Here is a 13309-nt window from a genome sequence, read left to right on the forward strand (position 1 = left end):
CTTGCTGCAATTTAAGCCCATTGCTTCTTTTCCTATCAGCAGCAGCGGCACTCAAAAAAACTAACAATGTTGGGAATCATCAAGAAAGGGATAGATAATAAGACAGAGAAAATATGATATTGCCTCTATATAAATCCATGGTACATCCACATATTGAATACTGCATGCAAATATGATTGCCCCATCTCAAAAAAGATATATAGGAATTGGAAAAGGTTCAGAAAAGGGCAACAAAAATTATTAGGGGCATGGAACATCTTCCATATGAGGAAAGATTAAAAACTTTTCAGCTTGGAAAAGAGATGACTAAGGGGGGATATGATAGAGGTCTGTAAAATCATGACTGGTGTGGAGAAAGTAAATAAGGAAGTGTTATTTACTCCTCATAGCACAAGAACTAGGGGTCACCAAATAAAATTAAAACAAACAAAAGGAAGTATTTCTTCATACAGCACACAGTCATCCCGTGAAACTCCTTGCCACAGGGTTCAAAAAAGAACTATATAAATTCATGGAAGATAGGTGCATCAATGGCTATGAGCCAGGATGGGCAGAGGTGTTGTCCCTAATCTCCCTCGGTTTTGCCAGAAGCTGGGAATGGGCGACAGGGGATGGATCACTTGATGATTACCTGTTCTGCTCATTCCCTCTGAGGCACCTGGCATTAGTCACTGTTGGAAGACAGGATACTGGCCTAGATGGACCTCTGGTCTGATCCATTATGGCCGTTCTTATGTTCTTATCCTCAGAGTTTAAGGAGAACAATTTTTCTCCCTCTTTCTTGTAACAATCTTGTATGTACTTGAAAACTGTTAGCATGTCCCCTCTCAGTCTTCTCTTCTCCAGACTAAATAAACCCAGTTTTTTCAATCTTCCCTCATAACTCATGTTTTCTAGACCTTTAATCATTTTTGTTGCTCTTCTCTGGACTTTCTCCAATTTCTTCACATCTTCCTGAAATGTGGCACCTTTAGTTTGTGATTCACTATGACCCCCAGCTCCCTTTCTACAGTACTCCTCCTTAGGCAGTATTTTCCCATTTTGTAAGTGTGGAACTGATTGTTCCTTCCTAAGTGGAGTACTTTGCATTTGCACTTATTGAATTTCATCCTATTTGCTTTAGATCATTTCTCCAGACCATTTTGAATTTTAATCCTATCTTTCAAAGCACTTGTAACTCCTGCCAGCTTGGTATCATCCACAAACTTTATAAGTGTACTCTCTACGCCATTATCTAAATCATTGATGAAGATATGGAACAGAACCAGACCCAGAACTGATCCCTGTGGAACCCCACTTGATATGCCCTTCCATCTTGACTGTGAACCACAGATAACTACTCTCTGGGAACAGTTTTCCATCCAGTTATTCACCCACCTTATAGTAGCTCCACCTAGGTTGTATTTCCCTAATTTGTTTATAAGAAGGTCATGCAAGACAGTATTAAAAGCCTTACTAAGGTCAAGATATACCACATCGACCCCTCCCCTCCTACCCAGAAGTCTTATTACCCTGTCAGAGAAAGCTATTAATTTGGTTTGACATGATTTGTTCTTGACAAATCCATGCTGTTACTTATCTTATTATATTCTAGGTGTTTGCAAATAGATTGCTTAATTATTTGCTCCATTACCTTTCCGGGTACTGAAGTTAAGCTGACTAGTCTGTAATTCTCTGGGTTGTCCTTATTCCCCTTTTTATAGATGGGCACTATATCTGCCCTTTTTCAGTCCTCTGGAATCTCTCCTGTCTTCCATGATTTCTCAAAGATAATCACTAATGGCTCAGATATCTCCTCACTCAGCTCCTTGAGTATTTTAGGATGTATTTCATCAGGTCCTGGTGGCTTGAAGACCTCTAACTTGTCTAAGTAATTTTTAACTTGTTCTTTCCCTATTTTAGCCCCTGATCCTACCTCATTGTCACTGGGATTCACTATATTAGATGTCAAATTGCTACTAACCTTTTGGGTGAAAACTAACAAAACCCGGCATTTATCACTTCTGCCATTTCCACATGTTCTGTTATTGTTTTTCCCCTTCATTGAGTAACAGGCCTACCCTGTCCTTGGTCTTCCTTTCACTTCTAATGTATTTGTAGAATGTTTATTTTTTACCCTTTATGCCTCTATTTAGTTTAATCTCATTTTGTGCATTGGCCTTTCTAATTTTGTCCCTATTTGCTTGTGTTATTTGCTCATATTAATCCTTTTTAATTTGACCTATCTTCCACTTTTTGTAGAACTCTTTTTTGAGTTTCAGATCCTTAAAGATCTCCTGGGTAAGCCAGGGTGATCTCTTGCTATTCTTCCTATCTTTTCTATGCAATGGGATAGTTTGCTCTTGTGCCTTTAATAATGTCTCTTTGAAAAACTGCCAACTGTCTTCTATTGTTTTTCTTCTTAGACTTGCTTCCCATGGGAGTTTACCTACCAACTCCCTGAGTTTGCTAAAGGCTGCCTTCTTGAAATACATTGTCTTTATTTTGCTGTTCTCCCTCCTACCATTCCTTAGAATCATGATCTATCATTTCGTGATCACTTTCACCCAAGCTGCCTTCCATTTTCAAATTGTCAACCAGTTCCTCCCTACTTCTCAAAATCAAATCTAGAACAAGCTCTCCTCTTGTAGATGTATCCACCTTCTGAAATAAAAAATGGTCTCCAATACATTCCAAGAACTTGTCAGATAATCTGTGCCCTGCTGTATTAATTTACCAACAGATGTCTGGGTAGTTAAAGTCCCCCATCACCACCAAATCTTGTTCTATGGATGATTTTTTTAGTTGTTTAAAAAAAGCCTCATCCACCTTTTCTTTCTGGTTAGGTGGTCTGTAGTAGTCCCCTACCATGACATCACCCTTGTTTTTTTTTACCACTTTCATCCTTACCCAGAAACTTTCAACAAGTCTGTCTCCTATTTCCATCTCAACCTCAGTCCAAGTGTATACATTTTTAATATATAAGGTTATACCTCCTCCCTTTTTTCCCTTCTTGAACAAGCTGAACCCTTCTATATCAATATTCCAGTCATGTGTATTATCCCACCAAGTCAGACTTGGTCATGCCAACTATGTCATAGTTGTGTTTATTAACTAGTGTTTTAAGTTTTTCCTGCTTATTCCCCATATTTCTTGCATTAGTATTCAGACATATAAGATATTGATTTGATTTCCCCCTATGTTGTCTCTTGTCTCTCCTTTATCCCTGCTATAACAGCCCTTGCTCTCCCACCAGATTCTGACCCTTCTCCCAGGTCTCCATGTTTTTGACTTACCATGTTTTTGTTACCTGCCTCCATCAAACCTAGTTTTAAAACTCTCCTCACTAGGGTAGCCAGTCTGTATCCAAATATGCTCTTCCCGTTCCTCAATAAGTGGACCCCATCTCTGCCTAGCAGTCCTTCTTCCTGGAACAGCATCCCATGATCAAGGAAGCCTAAGCCCTCCTGGTGACACCATCTTCTCAGCCTTCTGGTCCCTTCTGGCTTTATAATCTATTAATCTTGCAATAAACTGGCTGAGACTGGCTATATTTTGCCCTGAGTGACCATTCAGAGCGCAGAGTTAGTGGGACAAATGCACCTACATGGCTACAGGTGAGATAATCTGGTAACTCAGGACTAACCTGAGAGTAATGCATTTCCAGAATTCTGAATAGCACAAAAACATTCAATTTATGTAGACACTGAATCCACTTCTGATATTTGTCACGGCCTCAGTTCTTATTTTATCTGGATTAGTTCACTTAATAATGCTTAATTCTGAGTGCAGTAGCATGCAGAGACAAGAAAACACAACATACAGTGTTTACATTTACAATCCTGGCTTTTCCATTAAAATATTTGTTGTACAGTACAGCATAAAAACTTGGATCTCCATGAAATTATTTGCTCAGTTGTAATATTATGCAAATAGATGGGAGACATAGAGTGAGACCAGGAAAAGCATTAAGAACATCTTTCTGAAAATGCGGCAAATGGGTTTTAATTTTACTTTTCCAGGTTTTTGTCTCCGCAGAGCACCAAAGAAGTGAAATATTTTAATTTTTTGAAATGTCCTTCAACTGGTTAATTTCAAGGCCCCATAGTTCAGTGTGATTCATGGCAGCAGTGAATAACGAATGTCACTGAAATAGTGAGATTGCCCGAACTACTTTAGAAATTAATGGACTGTCTGTGATATACTGGAGCTTCTTTCATGCATCTATAATTGGAGTGCCAATTTATTTCCAATCATTTTAAGCACTGTAATTATAGTGCCTCAGTGATGCCTGTTTAACATTCATATGGGAAGCTGGCACAATAATGCTGGCAGGAGCCCAAATACATTACAAATGAAATAAATAGTAAAAATGGGAGGTAATATACAAAGGAACAGATCTTAAATTTTTTTTTTAGAGATTTTGTTTTGGCCAACATGCAATGCGGTCATGATAGAATAAAAAGGAACAAAATAATGCTCATAAAATGGCTATAAAACTGTCTTCCAAATAGATCATAACTCATTGTGGGGAGAAAAATAGAAAAATGATAAATCTTATTTCTTAAATAAAAATCCCATAATCTGTAATATACAAACTGGGATTTACCTTTCAATCACAGCTAGAAGTGAATTTGACAGGAACAAAAATCAACAAGGTTTTTTCTTTGTTTATGGGGGTAAAAGGACGGATTGTCCGTAGCATCCTTCATTCGCTTCTTCATTAGGGATAGTAAAACCAGTTCAGTTTGTTTTTTAAAAAATCTATCATAGTTTAGCTCAATTCTCAAAACAAAAGAAACATTTCTGTGGCTCAAAAAAGTTTGCAGAACGTCTTATTCATTATTATTGCTGTTGTTGCTGTTTTCCCCATGCACTTGACTTGCATGTTCCATCCTAGATCAGAAACAGAAGTGCGAAAATGAAGACTGGTTCTTCATCGGATATTTCTGACCTGAGAGGATGTCATGGAAATGAATCTTTTGAGAAGTCCTTTTCTTGTAAGATTTGCAGACACAAGATGTTTGGATAAATATTCAAAGTTTTAGGCATTTATACAGACTGAAATGGACCTCTGAGTGTTTTGTGGTTCCAGTGTCATGACTCTTTAGCCATGATAACTCAACACTGGGTTAATTAATGTTTATAGGTGTTCTTTATTTCTCACTCACAGTTATACTGGATATACAGAATAGGTTTCTATTAGGTTGATAGATACGTGATATTGGATTCCTATACAAACCCCTACTTCTACATGCAGCCCTTTAATGGGATCTGCCCCTGTCACTAGGGGTCTGACTGTGTGAAGCCCCTTGGAGGATCAGTGCCATAACAGCTTAATGACTCTAGAACCAACATGAACTTTCAGACCTGATGAAACATTGTAAAAGCAACCACTGGATAGCGATTCTGCCTTCAGGGAGGGTGGGCTACCCTTTTGTTACTTTATACCAAATTATAGTCAGAATACACTTAAATAGATACCCTTTGATTAGTTGCCATATCTTTCAGGGCAGAAATTGGTAGCTTGCTTTGCACTGGTGGCACGATAAACCCACATATTTTTAAGCTTTTAGCTGGGAAGACGGGAAAACAGTATCTTGTTTTAAGGAACAGCAATATTGCGAAAGAGAACTAGATTTCTCAGTGTTATATATTGGGTACAATGAATATTTTTCACATAGAGAAGTCAAGTGACATATTCCTTTTTTTTTTGGTCTTAAGCATTTTAATATAAAAAAATATAGATAGGTAGACAGGAATGTCTAACATAGGTAAGAATGTTAGTGGGGAAAATAACAAAAGAAAAAGGAATGTTGTCCATCTATCCAATTCCCTTTACACAAGGGGGCCATTCTGTGCCTAATGGGTAATGGGATTTACAGAGCACCTTAACAGGTTAGATTAACATTGACTTCAATACAAGTTAGTCACCAAACCTGCTATAGTAAATCCCACTAGGAGACTATCTGCATCTTTTTAAATCTGTCCCATGAGAGCAAATTGCTGAGTCCAGTAGCAATGCTTCACAGTTCAGGCAGGATGTGGGAGTAAAAGGACAAACCATACATATTAACAACCAAACCAAACCGAAACCAAACCAAACGGCACTTAGGAGAACAGTCTGAAATTTGCGAGGAAGGAAAAGCTCATACAGTGTGGCACGGCTGCTGATTAGAATTCAACTGCTGTGTTACCATGTCCACAGAGATACCACTGAAGGTGTAACATAAGGGTATTACAGCATTTATAAGAAACACCACCACCATTATCAAGAAAGGTCACCAAAAGAACCAATTAGAATTCTGAAAGGCCTGAAACTTTAATAATATCCTCCTATGAGAGATCAGCCAAGAGCTCTGCAGCAGTGTCCTGTTCCCAAGCAGGCGGTGGCCAAATCCTTGCCTGGTGTAAATGGCATAGCTGCACAGGAGCTTCACTGGTTTACACCAGCTGAGGATCTGGGCAAATTTTTCTAAATGTAGGAAATTCTTGGCTGCATCGTAATCAAGAACAGTATACCACTCGCCTCTCCAATCAACTGGGAGGTTTTGTAGGGCTAAATGCAACATAAGGTAGTATCTGCTAAAGGATACACCTTGGACCACAGAAAAACCCTCATTGTCACAGAGGATCAAACAAAGAATATTGAATAGTTTCCACATTTCCTGGCATAGTGGACATCTGGTGGGATTTACATCTTTCAAACCTTCCTGATGACCCACTATTCAGATTTCTCACCTGGGATTTTCCAGCAATTCCAGTTTTTTGAGGTCCTCCTTAAAGCCACAGAGACAGCTCCAACACACTGTGATGCCAATAGCACAGGATCTCTGCTTGCTGTTTGTATGAGGTATTTTTGGTGTGCTTTAATTATTAATGTTTCAACAGAGGCTTCACACATGTTGGAAGAAAGGCAACCATTTCCCCCTCCAGTATATTCTTAGTATGATAGTAAAAAAATAATGATGTGTGTCTTTTCCCAGTTGCCAGGGTCCCTGCTTACAGTGCTATGGGTTTTGTGGTGCCATGTACTTCCAACTCCTTGCAATCAGTGACTGTACAGTTATCCAGAAATTTTATGGGAGCACAAAAACAATGAGGAGTCCAGTGGCACCTTAAAGACTAACAGATATATTTGGGCATAAGCTTTCGTGGGTAAAAAACCCACTTCTTCAGATGCATGGAGTGAAAATTACAGATAAGGCATAAATATATATTGGCACATAAAGAGAAGGGAGTTACCTTACAAGTGGAGACCCAGTGTTGAAGGCCAATTCAGTCAGGGTGGATGTGGTCCACTCCCAATAACTGATGAGGAGATGTCAATACCAAGAGAGGGAAAATTGCTTTTGTAGTGAGCCATGCCGAAATAAATCTGTTAGTCTTTAAGGTGCCACCGGGCTCCTCGTTGTTTTTGTGGATACAGACTAACACGGCTACCTCTCTGATATATGGGAGCACAGACACTTCCCTAGAAATGTACGGTCCCCAAGATCTGGAATGGTCGGGGTAAAGTTGAAGGGGAGAGGACATATACAAATGGCAGACCAAATAGACAACACTGTTGTTGTGTGAGCCATTTATTTAGCTACAGCATAACCACTCCAATGAGTCCCTTACACATTCCTCAGATGTGTTTTGATGAAATGCCTTCCTCCTTGATTGGAGAGGAGATTTGGTGGGGGAGGGATCTACAAATGCTGTGAGATCAGGTTCAGGATTGTTGAGATTTGTAGACAGCCATAAAACTCAAACAGCACAATGGGCTCTGATCTCCACTGAGGCCTCTAGGGCCCGTAGGCTGCTTGTGGCCCAATCAGCACACAGATGCAGCCCATGTGACATCCTCAGGGCCATAGAGGTAGTATTGGATGCGGCCCACAATGGTAAATAGGTTGAGACCCACTGCTTAGGCACCGATGTAACACAAATAATAAACAGTAATAACCCTGATTTTTGGTTGGACCAGGGGTATATGTGACCCTTTAACAAAGCCCCATTTAAAACAATATATTTGCTTTAGCCTGCCATTGGCACTAAACTCCACTGTGTGTACATTAGACTCTTGTCTTCTCTGTCAAGGTACTTACATAGTCCCCTTGCGGTAGTGTCTCTCTTTTCCCTGCCTCAGCTACTATATCCAGCCACTCTCCCCTCAGTGTAACTAGACTGCAAATTTCAGAGTAGCAGCCGTGTTAGTCTGTATCCACAAAAAGAACAGGAGTACTGATGCATCCGAAGAAGTGGGTTGTAGTCCACGAAAGCTTATGCTCTAATAAATTTGTTAGTCTCTAAGGTGCCACAAGTACTCCTGTTCTAGACTGCAAAGACACTTACAGAACTACCATTTCTAAATTTATGCCTACTGTTGTTATCACTTCGCCATCTTTATTCATCATTTCCCCTTTATACCAGATTGAGACTAACTACAACTAGCACTCCAAAGGCCAGGCCTGGAGAGGTGTGGAGCACCCTCAAATGCCAGTGAGGTCAATGGGAGTTTGTAGATGCTCAGAACTTTGCAGGATTGGGTCCTGGAGGAATAACCCAAAGAGGAACATATGGGGGAAATATAGGAGACACTCCTTTTAACTCTATTGAAATACATTGGATTAAGGGATTTTTGTGATGTTTTATATGAAGGAGACTACAGTGAAAAGAAGTTGTATCCCATCATGCAATGGCTGCTGTCTTTGCCTACATGAGCTTCAAGTCAGCAAAGTACAAAAGCACGTGCTTAGCTTTCAGCATGTCCTTAAATCCCTTACTGAACCAGAGAAACCGATAGTTTCTGCAGTGCCAGTACATAAATCATGTTATTCACATAACTTTTTAAATCCCTTCAGCACAAAAAGGGCTAAACAAGCCCAAACCAATGCAAAAGCACATTCTAAATGGCAATGTCAAATTGAATGATAATACGGTGTTGCAAAGCCTTAATATGCCTATGAGATTAGCATGCCCTTTTCCTCCATACAAGTTAAATAAACAAATGAGCAAAAATGGCTTTTTCATTTGTCTATTTGTCTCTTCCAACGTAAGCTGCCTCGGAAGCAAACCACGAGAATGTTTAATTAAGAGGGTTCCTCATGATGTTCTCCAAGGGACTTACAAACAGTGAATAGGTGCTACAACATCTGTAGGAGGTAAATAGAATGCTGTTATATCCATTAAACAGGTAAGTAAACTGAGGCAGAGAGAGAGAGAGTGGGTGGATTTGTGGTTACCTCAAGGGACTGAACTGGAACTCAGGAGACCTGGTTTCAATTCCTGTCTCAACAAAGACGTTCTGTGTGACCTTGTATCAGAGGGGTAGCCGTGTTAGTCTGAATCTGTAAAAAGCAACAGAGGGTCCTATGGCACCTTTAAGACTAACAGAAGTATTTGGAGCATAAGCTTTTGTGGGTAAGAACCTCACTTCTTCAGATGCAAGTAATGGAAATCTCCAGAGGCAGGTATACAAGTTTTTTCATGAGGTTGATAGATTTTCTTGGGCACTTCAGCTCTATTCCTGTAAAATAGGGATAATGATATTTCTTTTCTCCCAGTCTTGCTCTGTCCTGGTTATTTATGCCTTGGTCCTTCCAAAAGTTCTGCACTGGTGCAGGGCTAGCCCACACAGAGCTCACTGCAGTATCAGTGACCAATACAATGCTTTTCATAGCAGGGACAGCTTCCTCCTATGTGAATATACAACACCTAGCACAACAGGGCCTCTACGTGCTGCTGTAACGCAAATAATAGTACTAGATAGGTTGTGACCACTTGCCCAAAGCCACACTCCAAGTAGATGGCAGAGCTGGGAAAAGGACCTAGGAGTCTTGATTCCCATTTCCCCATGGTCTAAATACTAGAAAATCCAGCTGCTCACTTCTAAGTGTTCTATAAATGTAAAGTGATCATTCAAAATGCAATTGACTTAACCCTGTCTAGTGAACTGCAACCATTGCTCTTTCTTTAGATGATGTTCACTGGTTATTAAAAAAAGAAAAATTCATTTATATAAAATCAGTGCCTCCAAAGAGCTAGTGATACGCATTCACCAGAACGATCACTGGATGACATTAGAATGCAACCCTGAAAAGGACTTTGCTGTAATCAAGCATATAATTACTTAATTTTTATGTTCAATATATGGTTGGTCAGTTAATGATACTGGAGCAGAAAGGAGGGAGGTATTTCATCAAATGCCATCTGTGGATTTCATAAGAGACTCATTTGAGGGGTTATGCTGCTGCTAATAAACTAGCATCACAATTTGTCTATTTGTTCTGCTAGTCATGTATCAATATATTTTATTTACATATTAACTTAGTGAATTAAGGAATGCCTAATGTGGCATGAAAGCAAAGTAAAGCCTTCTTTGGGGACTAAAGAAATAAAAATGCTCTTTTTCAAAAATGCTTTTGAGCTACTTCTTATGAGGCCATAAACACAAAAAACATTCTTTGATCAGGAAAAAAGTGTCAGAGATCAGAGGAAGCCATTTTCCAAAGGGGTTAGCATCTGTCATCTGGACTATGTTACTGCAGCAGCATAGCAAATAAAGCACAATGGTTTAAAACATAAGTTACACTATACTTGAGGCCAGATTATAGTATTACCTGCACCAAGCATTCAAAAAGCATGAGCAAGCTTTCCCCATTCCCTAAATTGAGATTAAAAAAAAATCCCATGATTTTTAAGACAATAATAATTTGTGTGTGTGTCTTTTTATTTGCTTTCTGGGTTTTGAGCCTTTGGGGTTCATGTTTCATGCTTTTCTCCACAATCACAATAGCTATTAACATATATATTTTTTTAAATCTGAGCTTCTCATGCAATCACATGACTCCAAGAGCTGGCACTTTAAGAAAAACATCAAATATCACAAGAGTTGGCAACACTGATAATTGTCCAACATATTCGTGCAGCTATAGAAGATGGAAGGCATGAAAATCTTAACCCTGCTCCCCATGAATACCTTGGACAAAGATTAGGGTAAATTACAATCGCTGAGCTCAGCAAAAGCTACTTCTCCATGCACGTCTGGATGTGTACTGGGCTCAAACTGGCAGAGCAGGGAGAAGGTAGGTCAATGAGCCTGCCCAGCCCACATCAGCCAGTGGAGTGCATAAACAGGCACAATTTACCCCCTAGACTTGAAGCAAATCAGTTTGTTGGGAATAACAGTAACAGGAAACAGTGATGGGAGGCTGCTGTTGCTTAGTTGTCAATAACTCTGTTTTCCTTGCTGCCAGTATTTCTGCTGCTATGTGGTGCATGCCTTTCCCTCATCTGTTTCTATAGAGCCCAACTTTGCATTGCACTGTTCCTTTATAGCAGGTATAAATAGCAACAGGTGGAGCTTTTGTAAGCTGTACACATTTTAAATATAAAACTCACCAATACAAAGAAAAAACTCTTTCTCCCCCACTATCCACATCTCTCTCTTGCATCCCCCGTGCCAGGAATCAGTTTTTGAATGTAACACAGACTCAATCCCAATGGGACCTTGTCAATTTCAACTTTAAATGCTACAAGGCTTTCCCTGGAAAGGTAAGCCAGTCCAGCTGTTTTATTGAGCCACAAAGCACCTGAAAAGTGTGCAAAGCCAGAGAAAGTAATTTCATATACTGTGTCTTATTTAACCTGATTTAATGTTAATGTGATCATTTATTTTATGTTCCTTCAAAGGCTTTTACCTTGTGCATTCTCTTTCCCTCAATGTAAACGCACAACGTGCCTGTTCATACACCCAGTAGTGCTTTTGTTGCAGAAAGCTGAAGAACCTTCACTGAGAATTTTTCGTTCTCAAACTGACACAGACTTCCTGGGTGTCATTTTCAGATGTGCTCAGCATTAACTTGAATGGGAACAGAATTCAGCCAGTGCTTAGGGCCAGATTTACAAAGGTATTTAAGCACCTTTAGATGCAGATAGACATCTAGTGAGATTTACAGTCATGCCTAAGCAAGTTAGGTGCCTATCTCTCATTGAAGTGAATGGGGCTTAGGTGCTTTGGAAAATCCTAATAGGCCCCCATGTGCAATGTTAGGGGCTTAAATACCTTTGCAAAACTGTCTCTTAGAGCTTTTAAAAATCCAGCCCCTTGTGCTAAAGCCATCCCTGCTGTATCTGCACTGCAGTCAATGGAGTTACCAGGTAGTGATTTGACCTCTTTTGTTCCAAAGGAGGATACATGGCTCTGTACAATGTACAAACAATGTCATCTGACCCAGGGGTATATTAGCACTCAAAACACTGTAGGTGTAACAACTGTCATTGCCAGTGATTGAACCCCTCACTTCCAGAACTCAGAGCATAAAACCATGACTGATTATTCTGAAGGACTAAGGACCTGATTCAAAGACCAGTGAAGTCAATGGGAATCATCTTCAATTGGAAGTGGAGGGAAACAATGCCATAGATGTGACCCTCCTTCCAGATGATGTCATGGTATCCTCTTGCACTGAGGATACCGCTCCAGGGGAGGGATTTCCAATTATTAGGAAGAGACAGGTAATAGTAATGGGATTCGATCATTAGAAATATACGTAGTTGGGTTTGTGATGACTGAGAGAACCTCATGGTCCATTGCCTGGCAGGCGCGAAGGTTGCAGATCCCTTGAGGCATCTAGACAGACTTATGTGCATTGCTGGGGAGGAGCCGGTGGTCGTGGTACACGTAAGCATCAGTTACATAAAGAAAGGGAGCAGCGAGGTCCTGATGGCCAAATTTAGGCTGCGAGGTAAGAGATTAAAGTCCAGGACCTCCATGGTAGCATTCTCTGAAATGCTTCCAGGTCCACACACAGGGCCAGTTAGATGGACAGAACTGCAGGGTCTCAATGCATGGAGGAGACGATGGTATAGGGAGGAGGGTTTTCGATTTATTAGAAACCGGAGAACCTTTTGGGAAAGGAGGAACATATACAGGAAGGATGGGGATGGGCTCCACCTAAACCAAAATGGAACCAGATTGCTGGCATGTAAAATTAAAAAAGTCATGGAGTTTTTAAACTAAGGGCTGTGGGAAGGCTGACAGGTGCGGCAGAGCACATGGTTCAGACAGAGACATTCCGTAGGGAGGATCTATTAACAGAGATTCTCTCTAACCTAGTAAAGAGGAGAGGATAGAAGTTGATAAAGTACAGACAGGAACTCAAGAGAAACAGTCAAATGAAAAAGAGTTCCATTCAACTACATCACATGAAGCCACAGCTAAAAAGTGACAAATTTTATAAGGGCTTCTATAGAAATGTTAGAAGACTAAATAGTAAGATGTGTGAATTTAAGTGCCTGATATTAAATGAGCATATTGATATAATAAACATCACAGAAATAA

Source organism: Chrysemys picta, chromosome 1 (assembly GCF_011386835.1).
Source record: "Chrysemys picta bellii isolate R12L10 chromosome 1, ASM1138683v2, whole genome shotgun sequence".
NCBI lineage: Eukaryota > Metazoa > Chordata > Testudines > Emydidae > Chrysemys > Chrysemys picta.